General features: G+C 37.6%; 1 protein-coding gene across 3 annotated transcripts in view; it reads right to left on the bottom strand.

The window, feature by feature from the left end:
- LOC128862430 (uncharacterized) overlaps positions 1 to 10174 on the bottom strand; it is a 153338-nt gene extending 143164 nt beyond the window's left edge. Inside the window, exon 1 of one of the 3 annotated variants that reach the window (XR_008454481.1) lies at positions 9396 to 10033. The gene's annotated coding sequence lies outside the window, so the exon portion shown is untranslated. Of the gene's footprint in view, positions 1 to 9395 lie in introns of all 3 variants that reach the window. The other 2 variants (XM_054101039.1, XM_054101040.1) reach the window with 2 other exon arrangements.
- Positions 10175 to 14884: the final 4710 nt, after the last annotated feature.

Here is a 14884-nt window from a genome sequence, read left to right on the forward strand (position 1 = left end):
CTGGGGCTCAGAAAATCCAAGAGTTATTAATGAAAAGCCTATACATCCTCAACGTGTGACTGTTTGATGCGGTTTATGGTCCGGCGAAGTCATTGGACCTTACTTTTTTGAAAATGAAGCTGGAGCAGCAGTTACGGTGAATGGATTGCGCTATCGAGAGATGATCAACCATTTTTTTTTATGGGCTGAATTGGATGGTATTGATCTGGACAACGTTTATTTTCAACAATACGTCACTACGTGCCACACAAGCAACGAAACGTTTGATCTTTTACGGGACTAACACCTCTTATTGGAAAACCCTTTATTAGAGCAGCGCTGTAATGATTGTGTTGTTCTTGATTGAAATTACGTCCATTGCTTCGAGGTCATTATCTTCAAATTGCTTTCGCCAGCCGCTTAACAGTTCAGCTCAACAGCATTGAGGTCGAAATATGCGTTTCATCAGCAGGTTTTGTGTGTAACAGGTTCAGGTCAAGATTTGAATACTTCACTTTAAACGCCTTTCTGTTCTTACGTACACATTTGGAATGCAATAACAATAAATATTTTTTTTTGTGAATTCAATTACCCGGCAGTATATTTAAAAATTGATATAGACGTGCAGTCTACACGTGCGGGCCATTTGAAAAGCAATGGAGAGCGCACATGAAATTTAAAAGCCTATCAGACTTTAGGTGCAAAATATGCAAATTGTTGCATGAAAGAGTTCATAGAAATGTAAAAATAGTCAGTGACAGGCTGTGCACCGAGTTTAATCTTCATTTTGATAGCTTACGCCACATACATTCATTACATACATAAAAACGCGCGCTTGCAATTGCCAAGTGCTGAAAAATATTTAAGAGATAAGGGAAAAGAAGAACAGGAAAACACCATGAAATCATCTTATGAATAAGCGGGAGTTCCGCAACAAAAGCTACTGAATGATGGACAAGCACATGTAGGTGCGTGTGTATATAAATAAGTCTGTGCGTGATACGGAAACACTCGTGGAACAAATACTGCAGTTTAAGCAAAGAATAATTGTTTTCATTCAATGAAATTCCACAAAAGCGCTGTTCTGTTTTGCAAACTGCAGTTGGTGCTTGGATTGATACACAGCAGACCCGAATCAGAGCTATTGCTTTAACTAGAAAGAAGGGCTCTGTACTTAACTATTACAAGAAAAAAATAACACAAATAATATTCTATAGCTGTTTGCAAGTTTTTTAGAAAGTGAGATGATTATTGCGCTGATTTGCTTTAAATATATTTATTCTTATTATACACTTAGCTATAACAGATTTCTCATTATACATAAATTTGTCGCGCTTAAAAATCAAATCACCATAAATTAGAAACTAATGCATACCTGAAACAAAAGCCGCTGAACTTCGCTGCGAGTACCTGTAAGAGCAGAGAAATCAATCATACCAAACTGGCTGGCTCTCTGCACTGAAGCGAAAAATGAAAACAAACCGGTTTTCATGTTTTCATCAACAACCTGAGGTACTGCGCCACACGGCCAGTGGGTTGACAAAATACTATGTAATGGCCGTGGCCGTATTTACATAAATTGCACTGGGTATAGGTGGATTCGCCTTTGAACAGGATGATGGGTATAATTGTATGAAGGTGGCATGTGAAAAGTCATGTGGCATTTCAAGGTTGGAACTAAATATCGAAATATGTTTACTTTTGTAATATTTAGTTTTTTCTAATGCTAGAGAATCCAAATAACTATCCATGCCAAGCCTAGCAATTGCAAATATTTCCGTAATTACATACATTGAGATATTTGGTTTGCATTAGAATGTTTAATAGCTAATATCAGATATCAAAATATGAAATATTCAATAAATTCCATTACATCATTTTAAATCAGTTACATTATCTGCATTCCTACATTCGTACATTTTCAAGAATTTGTATGTGTGTACATACCCTGTAGGGAAAGCCAAACTATGTACCATAGTATGAAAACTTTCAAGTTCAGATGCTGGTATTGAATAGAAGAAATCTAATCAGTGCGCCATTGACTAGAATAGTACCAGCAGTAAAATGATCAATCTATCTGTAAATTTACCGATTTTTTTAAGACAACTTAAGACTCGTCTATGACCGCAAAAATGCATCGATGAGTAGAGTATTTGATTGGAGGATTTATTTGAAAACCCCTATGTACAAGTCTGTTATATAAAGACAACAATTAATTAAGATTTGCATGCAATTTATCCACTTTAGTACACATCAGACAATAAGATTAGAGGAATGAATTTAAAATATTGTAATATTATAAAGGGTGGTTAAATTTTAAGGGCCGATGTTAAATGTAAACCACACCTAAACGTCAAGTTGTTTTCGGCATTTCATTTGACATTTTTCAATTTCAGACTAACTTAATTTTAACCATGGAAAGGTACATAATCGAGCAACTCGTTAAAGTTATTCACGCTTATTATGAAAACGGGCTTCAAATAATAATGCATATTGCGCACTTCGTGATTTTTTCGGTCAATTTAATCGTCCAAATGTGCGTACAATCGGAAAAATTGTAGGAGATGTGGAAACACCAGTGCATGCTCGTACAACTCGTACTGCAGAAAATATTGCTGCTGTTCGCGATAGCGGTGTTGAAGAGCCGTCCACCTCAACTCGTCGTCGTGCCCAACAATTGCACCTCTCACACTCGTCCACGCTTGTCGTTGATGAACATTATGCATAAAGACTTGCATTTACACGCTTACAAGGTGCAACTGACTCAAGAACTAAAGCCTCTTGACCTGATCTCATAATGGTGGCAGGAAATGGCAATTTTCGAAGGAAATCATCTTCAGTGATGAGTCACATTTTCACCTCAGTGGATTCGTCAATAAGCAGAATTGCCGCATTTGGGCGAATGATAATCCAAGAGTGATTGCCGAAAAACCAATGCACCCACAAATAGTGACTGTTTGGTTCGGCATCATTGGGCAGTAGTTTTTCCAAAATGAGGCCGGTCAGACAGTTACTGTGAATAGTGTTCACTATCGTGAGATGATAACGAACTGTTTATGGCCCGAATTGGAAGATATGGATGTGGACGATATGTGGTTTAAACAGGACGGTGCCACTCGTCACACCGCTAACGAAACAATGGCTCTTTTGCGCGAAAAATTTGATGACCGAATAATCTCACGTCGCGGCGATGTCAATTGGCCGCCAAGATCATGTGATTTGACACCGTTGGACTTCTTCATTTGGGGTTATTTGAAAGAAAATGTGTACGTCGATAAGTCAGCAACAATTCAAGAGCTAAAGGAAGAGATAATTCGGCACATTAACGGCATAGAACCTCTATTATGCCTCAGCGTGATCGACAATTTTGGCCATCGGATGGAGGTTTGCCGCCGAGGCTGTGGCGGCCATTTGGCCAATATTTTATTCCACACGTAATTGAGCCATACCAATATCATCATAATGATGAGAAATGACAAAATTTAAAAAAAAGGTTGTATTTTAATCAAAATCAACACCGGCCTTTGAAACTTAACCACCCTCTAGTATACTTCGGTAATGTCGACCCTGGCAGTGCAAAAAATATTTCCAGAAAAATTGCATGGCAAAGGTTCTACGGAAGAGTCGTGTTTTCATCTGCTAAACTCTACAGATGTTTAATTAAGTTTAATGAAAAGTTTGTGCTGGGAAGCCGATTAAAAGACCTTAAGTTCATAGAATTCTATATAAAGGATAAGCGGTGCATGGTGTAGACAAGGAGTGGATGGGTAGAGGATGTAGGCATCCTAATAAAGAAAAATGTATATTAACATTAATGAAATTAAGGTGTAGAATTCGAGAAAGACTATTTGAGAAATCCATTCCAAAACTTAAAAAGTTATCAATCAAATAGGTTTCATTAGTTGGACGCCCACTTTGATGCCCTTTGCACCACTATGAGTTAGGGTTGGACATAACCCAGCTCTATCGTTTATACTGTACAACTCAATAATACTAAGATTGAAATATTGAGTAAGCAATAATAGTAAGTAAGTATTACTTATTCAATGATTGAAGTCACCTTGAACACAGAAGTTTGCCATTATTAGGCGCTAAAGTGAGAACATTATCCAGCTGCGCAATGTAACACATGGGTTGAAAAGTCCCGGACACATAGATGTCACCATTCGTTTTATTGCATTCACCCCTTTTTCAGGTAGCAATAATCTTAAAAAGACAGCTGTAAAAATCGCATGATATTCTATTCATTGTGCCATTTATATCGAGTAATGTGCTAAGAGTTACGCTACTTTTATTATTTAGGAAATGCAAGCAATGGATCAAAAAGAATTTCATGTTTTAATTTTACACTGCTTCTTGATGGGAAAAATACGGTTAAAGCGAGGCAATGGCTTGAAAAGTGTTATGAAAAGTGTAATGGTTCGCTGACTTTAAACCTGGTCGTAGAGACACCGATGATGCACAACACAATGGACTCAAAATGAGGCGATAATACCAGAAAACGTCAAAAACTCCACAAAATCGTTTTGAATGACCGAAAGTGAAGTTGCGTGAGTTAGCTGACATCGTAAAGATATCAAAAGTGCTTATTTAATTCAAAATATTTTAATTACAAAAATTTAAGTAATCTGATAAAAAAGCCGTGCGTCCTGCTCTTCAATATATGTCGCTCAAACTGTTAACCATTACTTTTTTAACTATTCCGTCTGAAAGTATACCCCTTTTATTTTACCCTGTACTAATTGCTTTTCACTCACCATTTCTCTGCTCGTTAAAGAATTCCGCTGCTCATGATGAAAAAACTTTGTATACGAAAGCAATAACAGTTTAGCGATATTCTAGCAACTTTGCTTTTAGCTGCTTAGCTCACAAGCGACATGCTTAGGCCAGTGCTTCCAAGTACAAGTAGTGGTATATTTTTAATTTTACATACTTTTAGGCGTAATGTTTAGAAAAGCAATGGAATTGCATAACATTTTACCAAAACAAAATGCTACGTTGGATACAACGGAATTTGTTTGTTTTGATCTCTACTAGGAGGCTGGTGCATTGCAAGCGACAGGTATGGACGCACTTCCCTATTAGGAGTTTCATATTGAATTTTACTAAAAATGACTGTCACTATTTAATAATTTTTAGTCAAATTTTTTGCTCATAATAGTTTGATGCCGTAGGACCGCCTTTGCGACTAGTATCTAATAAGCCTACTTACAGGTCCGACGAGGGCAAGATGAGAAATTTAATGTCGAATTCGCAATGGCTCACTTTATATTTGCCCATAACTTTTAAAGTGATTAACGGCACTGAGTAAAAAATAATTTTGTTACTCGTCATTTGATAACCAAATACCTAAATCTAGCTACGTTTACTAAAATGCTTACATAATTCTCGAAAATATGAAAATGGCGTAAGAAAACAAAACAAAAAAAAAAACAAAAAAAAAACAAAAAAAAAAAAAACTAAACAACAGAAGCTAGTTAGAGCAATCAACCAACATGAACACAATGGCAACCCTTTCATGACTGAAAGCACCACAGCAAACCGTTAGATTTTGTTGTTTCCGTTGTTATAAGGAATTTATTCTGTGTTCCTTTGAGACTAATTTTGATCGCATAAGCCGACCTAAAAATCTTGCGGGCAGAGTAATAATTTACAAATTTTACCGCGATAAAAGAACAGTGCAGACGAAAAATCACCATTTTCGGTATAACGAATGCCGCAGACGTATTTTATTTTCACCAAGCCAACGAAAAACTCTTCGTCAAGAGGACTAAAAATCCTGCATGTCCCTTGGATAAAATTTCAATTGATAGGATTTTTAAAAAATTCTCACTATACGATGCTCTATTCAACATCTTTGATGATACGCAATACGTTTCGGCTATCTCACGCATTAGAGAAAGACCAAAAATGTTATGGAGGTATCGATTTATTTCTTTATACATATTATTCACCTGCCCTGGTCACCAAAAATAACATAAATATATTACATATATTCTTCCGGCCGTGGCCGCCGTAGCCGAATGGGTTGGCGCGAGACTATCGTTCGGAATCAAGAGAGAACGTGGGTTCCAATCTCGGTGAAGCACCAATATGAAAAAAAGTTTTTTCTAACAGCGGTCGCCCCTCGGCCGGCAATGGCAAACCTGCGAGTGTGTTTCTGTCTTGAAAAAGCTACTCATAAAAAAAAAAAATTTAAATTGTTGGTCCCTCCATTTGTGGAGGCTATAAAATTGTGATTTCATTAAAAATGTAGTAGGTTTCCATGTCGGAATAAAAAAAAACAAACCCACGAGCTATGTGTTGCGAGATATTAAAGAAATTTCTTTTAATTAAAATGCTCCATCTATGTCATAGAGTATGGAAATCGCGTTGGCTTTGCTCGGTGATAGTGATGGCACAGCTCGCGCTAATTTTAGGTATGACCAGGGCTATGTTAATATTGGAGGCATCAGCCGACTGTACGTCATTGGTAAAATATTAACGCTTTCCAAAAAACCCGCCAAAAAATCTATTCGCGCAACCGTCGCCAGAGATAGTCATGCGCTGATAAAAAAACGCGTGAAATATGTTATCGTTTGCTCATGCAACTCAATCGTATTAGTTGCCGTGATGGTTTGCTGATTGAATAATAAAAAGCCACTTCAAAATACCTGTGCCTGTATGTCACGTTCCTATTAGAAACCCCTATCACCGTGATCAGCGGCAGATTAATCTCGTACCTAATTATAATACTTACTTCGATTACTAAAGGGTTTTCCAATAACAGGTGTTACAGGTGAATGGATTGCGCTATCGAGAGATTATTAACGATTTTTATGGCCGAAATTGTATGGTATTGATCTGGACAACGTTTATTTTCAACAAGACGGCGCTACGTGCCACACAAGCAACGAAACCATTGATCTTTTACGGGAAAAGTTTCCGGACCGAGTTATCTCTCGAAGAGGTGATCGCAATTGGCCACCGAGATCTTGTGTTTAACACCTTGTGACTTTTTTCTTTGAGACCACGAGAAAGAGAAGGTCTACGCCAACAGCCCAGGGTCGATTCAAGACCTCAAAGTTGAAATTCGGGAGGCTATCGAGGGCATAGGGCAGCCACTTTGCAATTCGGTTATTGAAAATTTCATGAAAAGGATATTGTCCTGTAAGCGTGGTCATGGTAGTCATTTGCCCTGATGTTATTTTCCACTATTAACGGCATACTTTCCTCTTTATAATGAAATAAACATCCGATCATTTAGATTAAAAAATTCTTTGAATATCAAAATAACACCTCTGTTTGGAAAACTCTTTATTATAGTAACCTATACAAGTAGCCTCGGACGTATGACTGCAAAAACGATGGGATCTAACACGTACGTTGGAGAAGCCTTTTAGAGGCCCTATGCTCCTCAAAGTAGTAATAAGAAGAAGAAAGTACACCGTGGCTCAATAATATATTTCTGATAACTACTTTTATTTTAGTAATAAGAACTTTAAAGTAGTAAATTAATGTTTTGTAGGGTACCATCTGCTGTCAATAAAGGCTTGGAGCCTCTTTGAAGCCGATCCCACCAACTTCTTCGTATACTCGGAATAGTTTTTTTTTTCATTTCTCTTTCAGCGCCTTTTTGAGATCAGATTGCTTTTGAATATCATGTTTCCGAGTTTCTTTATCTAAAACCGCCAATTACGGTGGGGTTTGAACAATATGCGGGAACAATATAATTCCAAATTACCCAATTCCAGGGTTGGGCATTTGGCACTACCTTTAATTTTTTGGTGGTAGTGAAAATAGGTGTCTCATTATCACTAAATCTTCAGGTTTTGAGTGTTTTAACCATCGGCTTAATTTTCGGTGCCTTCAGATGACCAGCATCTCTAAACCATTATGTGTCCTCCACGGTGTTTGACTGTGCTGCTCAGATTGCGTGGTTGTAGCCTTGCATTTCGTTTCCTCAAACAAAAATGTTGCCAACTGATTTGAAAGTTTAAACTTGATTTTGTCACTTAATACTATTTTGTTCCAGAAACCCTCATATTTATGTAGTAGTTATATGGTCTCTTGTACACTTCAGTGAATGCTGCATCATTTCGGCTGTAAGCCACTGTATGGGACTTTAACACTTCAATCCAACCCCACTTCTTCATTTGGTATCTTTTCGATTTTACTTTCTCTTGTATTCTATTAGGTTGCCCATCTTCGCTGCCAACATTAGCATCCATAGTGAAAAGAATTCAGAAGGTATGACAAAATCAGACAGTTAACCCATGGTTAAAATATTTTTAAAGGTGTACTACGTAGCAGACCGTTATTCGGCTATGAGTAAATTTGACAGAATCAGCTGATTGGCTGACTCACTTGGGTCAAGAAGCGGTTTGTGTACGATAAAACTGAGATTGTGTTAATGGTATACGAAAAAAATCAACCAATGGCAACACTTCGTTGCTATCTGAACGACTGTTTGGACGAGTGTGTGAATATGTGTGAAATGATCGTGCATAATTCGGTTGCAGAATCTTCCAAGTGACATGGCGCCAAAGTTCCTCTCACAATTTTTCTTTGCACCATGTCTCGTAATCTATCATCCTCGCCGTTAACCGGCACTCAACGAATTAGAAAGAATCAACTGACTGGCTGAAGTAACCGAAGCCATGAGAGCGGTTTGCTTACGAAAAAACTGAGATTGTGTTGATGATATACATACATATGTACCAAAAAAAAACAACTCAGCCATTAATTCGTCGCCGTCTGAACAACCTCTGCTTGGACGAGTGTGTGAAATGAGCGGGCAGAAATCGCAGCCGAGGCCACAGTGTGCGTGGCTGACAAGGCTACTCGTTCAATTTCGTTTTTTACCATAGCTGAAGGCCAAACCAGATAGTCTATCATCCGGCATAGCAAGACCATGCTCTAGGTCAAGGAAGATGGACTACCTCAATTATCTGATGTTTTTCACCTTTGCATTTTTTCAACGCTCTATTCAATATTTCAATACTTTGCTCTTTGCCAAATTTAACTTGTTTTTACTCTATAGAGAAAAGCGATTTAGCCTTTACTGATTTTTATCAAAATTCATATCCATTATCACTTATCATTTTCGAGCACTCCCGTTGCGAGAAACCTGTAATGTTTGGTGCTATTTATTTCTACATTTTTTTTTTTTTCAATATTTCAACTTATAAAAAGTGCCAACAAACCCCTCTCAATGAGTTTTTGCATACGCCACACCTCATACATACATATTTACATACACATATGGCAGATACATATGTATACATAAGTAGATATTAATTTTCAGTTGAAATATTTATTGTTTATTCACGTGAAAGTAAAGCCACAACGCAACTTATACGTACGCCAACAAACACAATGAACAACACAGTATATATATTTTTTTTTAATTTATAAATTCTTAACTAGATAATTACCTGAATGGAAGTTGATTTTTCCAATGAAAATTTTGCTCATTGACGCAAAACTAATTTACACGCTCACTTACTTTAAGGTGCATTACACTTGTATGTAGATTTCTCGCGGAATGTTTAAATTGTTTTGGGTTTTCCAACAAATTTGTACACCTTCACTTCGATTTATATATGCATATATATGTGTGTGTGTTTATAAATTGCTGCACTTAACAAGCAAATGAGTTGTAAATACTTTTCTTGACTGTTTCACGACTTGTTTCGTTAACTACTAAATTTCAGTTTATTGAACGTGTCAGGTAAAAAGCGATTACCCGTTGATTGCGGCGCTCACCAGTTTTTAAACAACAAATTAAATTGCAGCCAAAATTGGTGGAGAAATTATTAGATATTATGCAGGTAACCAGAGGCCAATGCACGAACCGAAGTGATTTGTTTAATTAATTATGGATGTAAACGCTCGCAGCATTACTTTGATGCGACGTTTGACTTTCACTATATTAATTTTTGTATTTTTTTTTATTTTCGCCGAATCACAATCAAACAAACAAACATACATACATACGGATAAAAACAAATAATAAACTCTACTCACTTCAACACTATGCACACGACTGACTGACTGATTCGTTTAGCTGCCGGCAAATATTTGTGAAACAGTTCCAGCGCAGTCAATTATTTACGAACAACATGCAGAGAGACGGCTTGAAAGCAAATGCAGAGAATATGCCGACAACACATTACAAAGAAAAACAAAAACAAAAATAGTAAAAAAATAATAAATAAGATTATAGAACGAGATTAGAAACCGGCTAAACATGTTCTTCAATTCAAATTTACTTAGATCCTTCTAACATGCAGCCGGCACGACTCAAGCACCTGTTGTTGAGCGCAATCGCTGCTTTTCTCAAATTGTTTGTGCTCTTTTCAATGAATTTCTCTGAGCTTATCAACTGCTCTCTATACTCTTTTGCTTGTTATAAATAGCATTCTTGTGCTCGCTTAATTACATGTGATCACGGCTCTTTTTCGTAATGCTCTGTTTTTGTTTTTACTGCTGTAATTAATGTTTATTGCTTTAGTGGCTTTGCTTTGCTCTAAGATGCTTTCGAGTTTAAATGTATGTCATATGCATTTATACTAACATAGTCACAAAAAGTGTTAGAGTGGATAACGAGATATATTTATAAACGAATATGCAAAAAGTGTCATACTGTACAGATTATCGTTGAAATTTCATAAGCAATTCCACATTCATGGAAACATTATTGGGCTTCAAACTGCAGACGCACTAGTTCACGGTATTTACACTGCTTGGCTTAAGATGGGATCTTCAATAATTGTTGTGTATGGCAACACCACATTTTACGTGCATGTTTGGCCGAACAAATTTTGTTCGCTGTGAGAGCCGGCGAACTTATTCGCTCGAGTTCGGTGGAGCAGCAATTGCATGTTGTGCGCCAAACAATATTTCAGCCTAACCGCGGTCTGCAGTAGTGCATAGCGTTCGCAGAGCCGCCACTCTGAGCGCAAAATTTTGTCTCAGTATTTGTCTAAGAGGATTAACAGCAGGTAGCTTATTGTAATTCGCAGCAGATTTGATTTTTGTTTCTTCCAATTTGCTGGTGCGCATAGCAAAGTGACCTTTTTTTTTGTTGTTGCGCTATTTGTTTGTTTACATTCTTATTGAAGATGTGACAATCAAACTACCAAATTGCAAAAACAATACGCACGTAATGGTTGTTGCTGCTCTAACGAAGGCACCTCGTATGAATTCGGCATCTCTGCGTTCTTGCTGCGCTTGAGAAAAATTTGTAAAAACGTTATTTGTAGTTCTGTAATTTAAATGCATTGCCCTAAGTAATTGGTTACTTGGAAAACCTACCAATGATACCACACAAATCGATGTGGCAGATGGACGGCTGGGCTAATAAAAGACGTCGCTACAAACCTTCGGCGAAGTCAATTTTTGTACAACCCAAATTCTTCTATTTCCAGAAATACCTGTTCAAAGTAAGGAAAAGCGAACATCCCACCTGCATGTACGGGCATGCCGCCGTAGATGACGTTGAATACACATTTTTCCAATGCTTGCGCTGGGAACAAGAAAGCCAAACGCTGTAGAATACAGTCGGTCACATAACCACTGAAAATGTAATCGCCAAGATGCTAAGCAGCGGGGGAGAAACGTGGGAGATCATAAATGGTTTCGCGAAAAAAAATATCGGGATGAAAAAAGACTTGGACGCAGACACTTAGGCATAGACTTTTGTATTGAGGAAGATGGAAGGCCACTCTCAAGTAGTGCGAAAACGGTTGCAGGGTGAGCGACGGTTCCAAACGAGGGGGAGGTTTTAGTCGCTGGACATACCATTGCTGCGACGCCAGCTTTGATTAGGCATTTTAAACTCCCTTGTCCGCAAACAAAATATGAGAAATTACGCATAAGCAGATTTTAGGAATTTGAATTATCTTTAATTTCAAATATTGCTTCTTTTCATCGGTTATCGGACTCTCCTGATTTTATGATCTACCTTTTTGCCGTCATTTTTTCTTTAATCCAAAGCAGTTATTTGGCCATATCTCAAATACTTCACGATAGAAAAAAGTTGTGAGAATTTCCGGCCGATAATTTAACTACAGAAGCTTTTGGCTTTTACTGAATATTTTAGGTTGATAAAAAACGTTGCAATAAATATGCACACATACATATGTATATTCGTCAATCAGTAGCTGTAGTAGTAGTGTATAAATATGTTAGTATTTGCTAAAATTCAGCAAAATGCATAAAATAATTGCTTGATCACCTCTGAAGAAGCTCAATGTACTGCTAGTTCGAGGAAAGACTTCATTCTCAGTTGTTGTAGTAAATATATTCTATTACTGCTGCAAGTGCTTTACTTTTAGGTGGTACTTTTGGAAGTCTTCGTCATAGTCATATTCCTATTGCGCAGACCTATCACTACTCCAAATTTTATAGCAAAATCAAGAAATAATAAAAAAGTGAAGAGAAGAAAGTATGTGCAAAATTCGGTACGGAAAGAACTTTTTATGCCCGCCCATATTGCAATCAAATTTTATTTGTGATGGCTACTAATTTTTGGAAGCAAACAAACTCACAAAAAATTACGTTAACAAATAGCTCTGATACAATATTCCTTTTCTCGAAAATAAAAAAAGCAACGATAAGTATTTTGCTAAAAAATTTTATATGCCAAATGATAAACTCTCAGTTTCAGAATATTTCACCCATAAGATTCATTGCTGCGCACTATAGGCGAAAATTCAACATTTGATAAGTTGTACCGCCTATCGGTTAGGTTAGGTCGTACTGGCTTATCTCCAAAAATATCTCACTTAGACCTCTAGGGTTCATTGTGCTACCAGTGGCATGAATTTGGAGTCAAAGATATAATTTTATATAATTCATAATGCACATCTTCGCGCGTTTTATCAAGCCGGCCAGCCTTTTGTCGAGTTCTACAACGAGACCGTATGTTTCATCGACGAACTATGGAAAATAGTTATACATATACAACGAGCAGAGAGTCGCCGTTCCAAAGTATCACTAGCATTCACTTATGTTCCCATATCGACTGCGTTTCCAGAACTTGTTGCTCATTTAGTTCCGTTCCCAGAAAGGAGAGTGATGGGAAAATTTCTGACGAGCTCAATCTCGACTCTCATCGACTCTCTCATTTCATTCTATTCCTGTGTGTCCTGGCACCTTCCTTCCATTAGTGACCTGCCCATTTCCACAGAATCTATCCAATTTGGATCTGCACTGTTGAACACATTCCGAATTAGGTGAAGGCAAAGCAAATATGGCCGCTTGACTAGCGATGAAAATGATTGTCCGAGTATTGAGACGGGTTAATTCAAGAGCCAATTTAGCTACTTTTATTGCGGCATAGATTTCAGTTTGAAATATAGTGCGGCAATTAGGGAGTCTGACAGGCCTTGGCCGCCTACAGGCAGTTTTATAAATTGTTTGCTGCTCGCCTAACTCCCACACACTTAACGGATTCGCCGCCACAAGCTATCACAAGCAAATTCAATTAAAGCAACACTATTAAAGGCATTGAAAAAGTTGCGTTACGCATTGCAAGTGCCAGGAAATGCACTTTAACAGCAAAAAATTGTCAGCGGTGTGTTTTTTTTTTGCCGTAAATATACTTAGTCTTGCCATAAGTTCTGTTACAAGTTAAGTCCGTTATAGTTATTCAATTATAATACTTTTTAATGGAGTTAGTTTTATGTATTCATGAATATATAATATATCAAAAAAAAGAAAAAATTAAAATTTTCATTCGAAATGGTCACCATTTGCTTTTATACAAGCTTTCAAACGATTAGGCCATTCAGCTCTTGAAGCACGCACGGTTTCCACGGATATTGACGTTGCTCCTTGAACCAAAGATTGTTTGAGACTCTCCAAATTTCTATGAGATCTTCTACAGGACATGACCACAAACTGTAGTCAATTGGATTCAGATCTGGACTTTCAGATGACCAATCTTCTGCTGCTATGAACCCATGAATATTGTTTTTTACTCACTACTGGGTGGTTTTTGCCTTATGGGCTGGAGTGGAATATTGCTGAAAGATCCAACGTTCTCGATTGAAGAGAGTGCTGCTCAACTGCTTCTCAACGCCTTCTAAGATGACCCCCTGGTACACTTTTGCCCCGATCTGAATCCCTTTTTCGCAGAAATGAAGTGAAGTACCGCCTATACAAGACACTCCTCCAGTGAAAAGAATAGTTTCATGGCCGTTAACCGCATGCCCCCGAAGAAGCTGTTTGCATCTGTGGAGACTAATTCTCTTGAAGCGCGTTGTCAAAAGATGACCAGTTGAGCGATGGAAGACGTTTGTGGAGATCATCTCTAATTAGTCTTGACATGGATAAGGTCAGTATATTCATTTCCGTGGATATGATTTTCTGCTTTCTAAGGGTATTTCTACGAATTCTTCCGCGAACGGCTTTTATGGGAGCACTGGTTCGAACCACGCGAAGACGACCACTTCTCTTTCTCTCTGTCACTTCAGACGTTTGGTAAAAACATGGTGATCGTGCGGTAAACAAACATTCTCAAAATATTAAGTTTTTTTAGCAATTCGTAAATCTCACTTGCACTTTTACCACACTTTCGTAATGCAATTACTGCAATGAGATTTTCCTGAGCTCCCCACTCCATTGTTAACAAGCGTAATTTGCCACGAAACTGAGTATAATTTATGAGTTAACAATACATACGAACAAAAGCAAAAATAATGGAACTCTTTTCTGCGAATTTGTGCTCGCCGTGTGCACTGTAAAATTTGTCACAGCATTTATGGCAAGATTAAGTACCTACAAATGTATGTCAAATCTGCATCGTTGCCCATTGTGCGCATACCGCAGATCGTGATGCATTTCCGAAGAGGCCCATTTACTTCTAACAGTAAGTGCGTTCCCACGACCGACAGTCCTACGTTACCGAGCGGATAAT

The sequence above is a fragment of the Anastrepha ludens genome, chromosome 4 (genome assembly GCF_028408465.1).
Source record: "Anastrepha ludens isolate Willacy chromosome 4, idAnaLude1.1, whole genome shotgun sequence".
NCBI classification, from domain to species: Eukaryota; Metazoa; Arthropoda; class Insecta; order Diptera; family Tephritidae; genus Anastrepha; species Anastrepha ludens.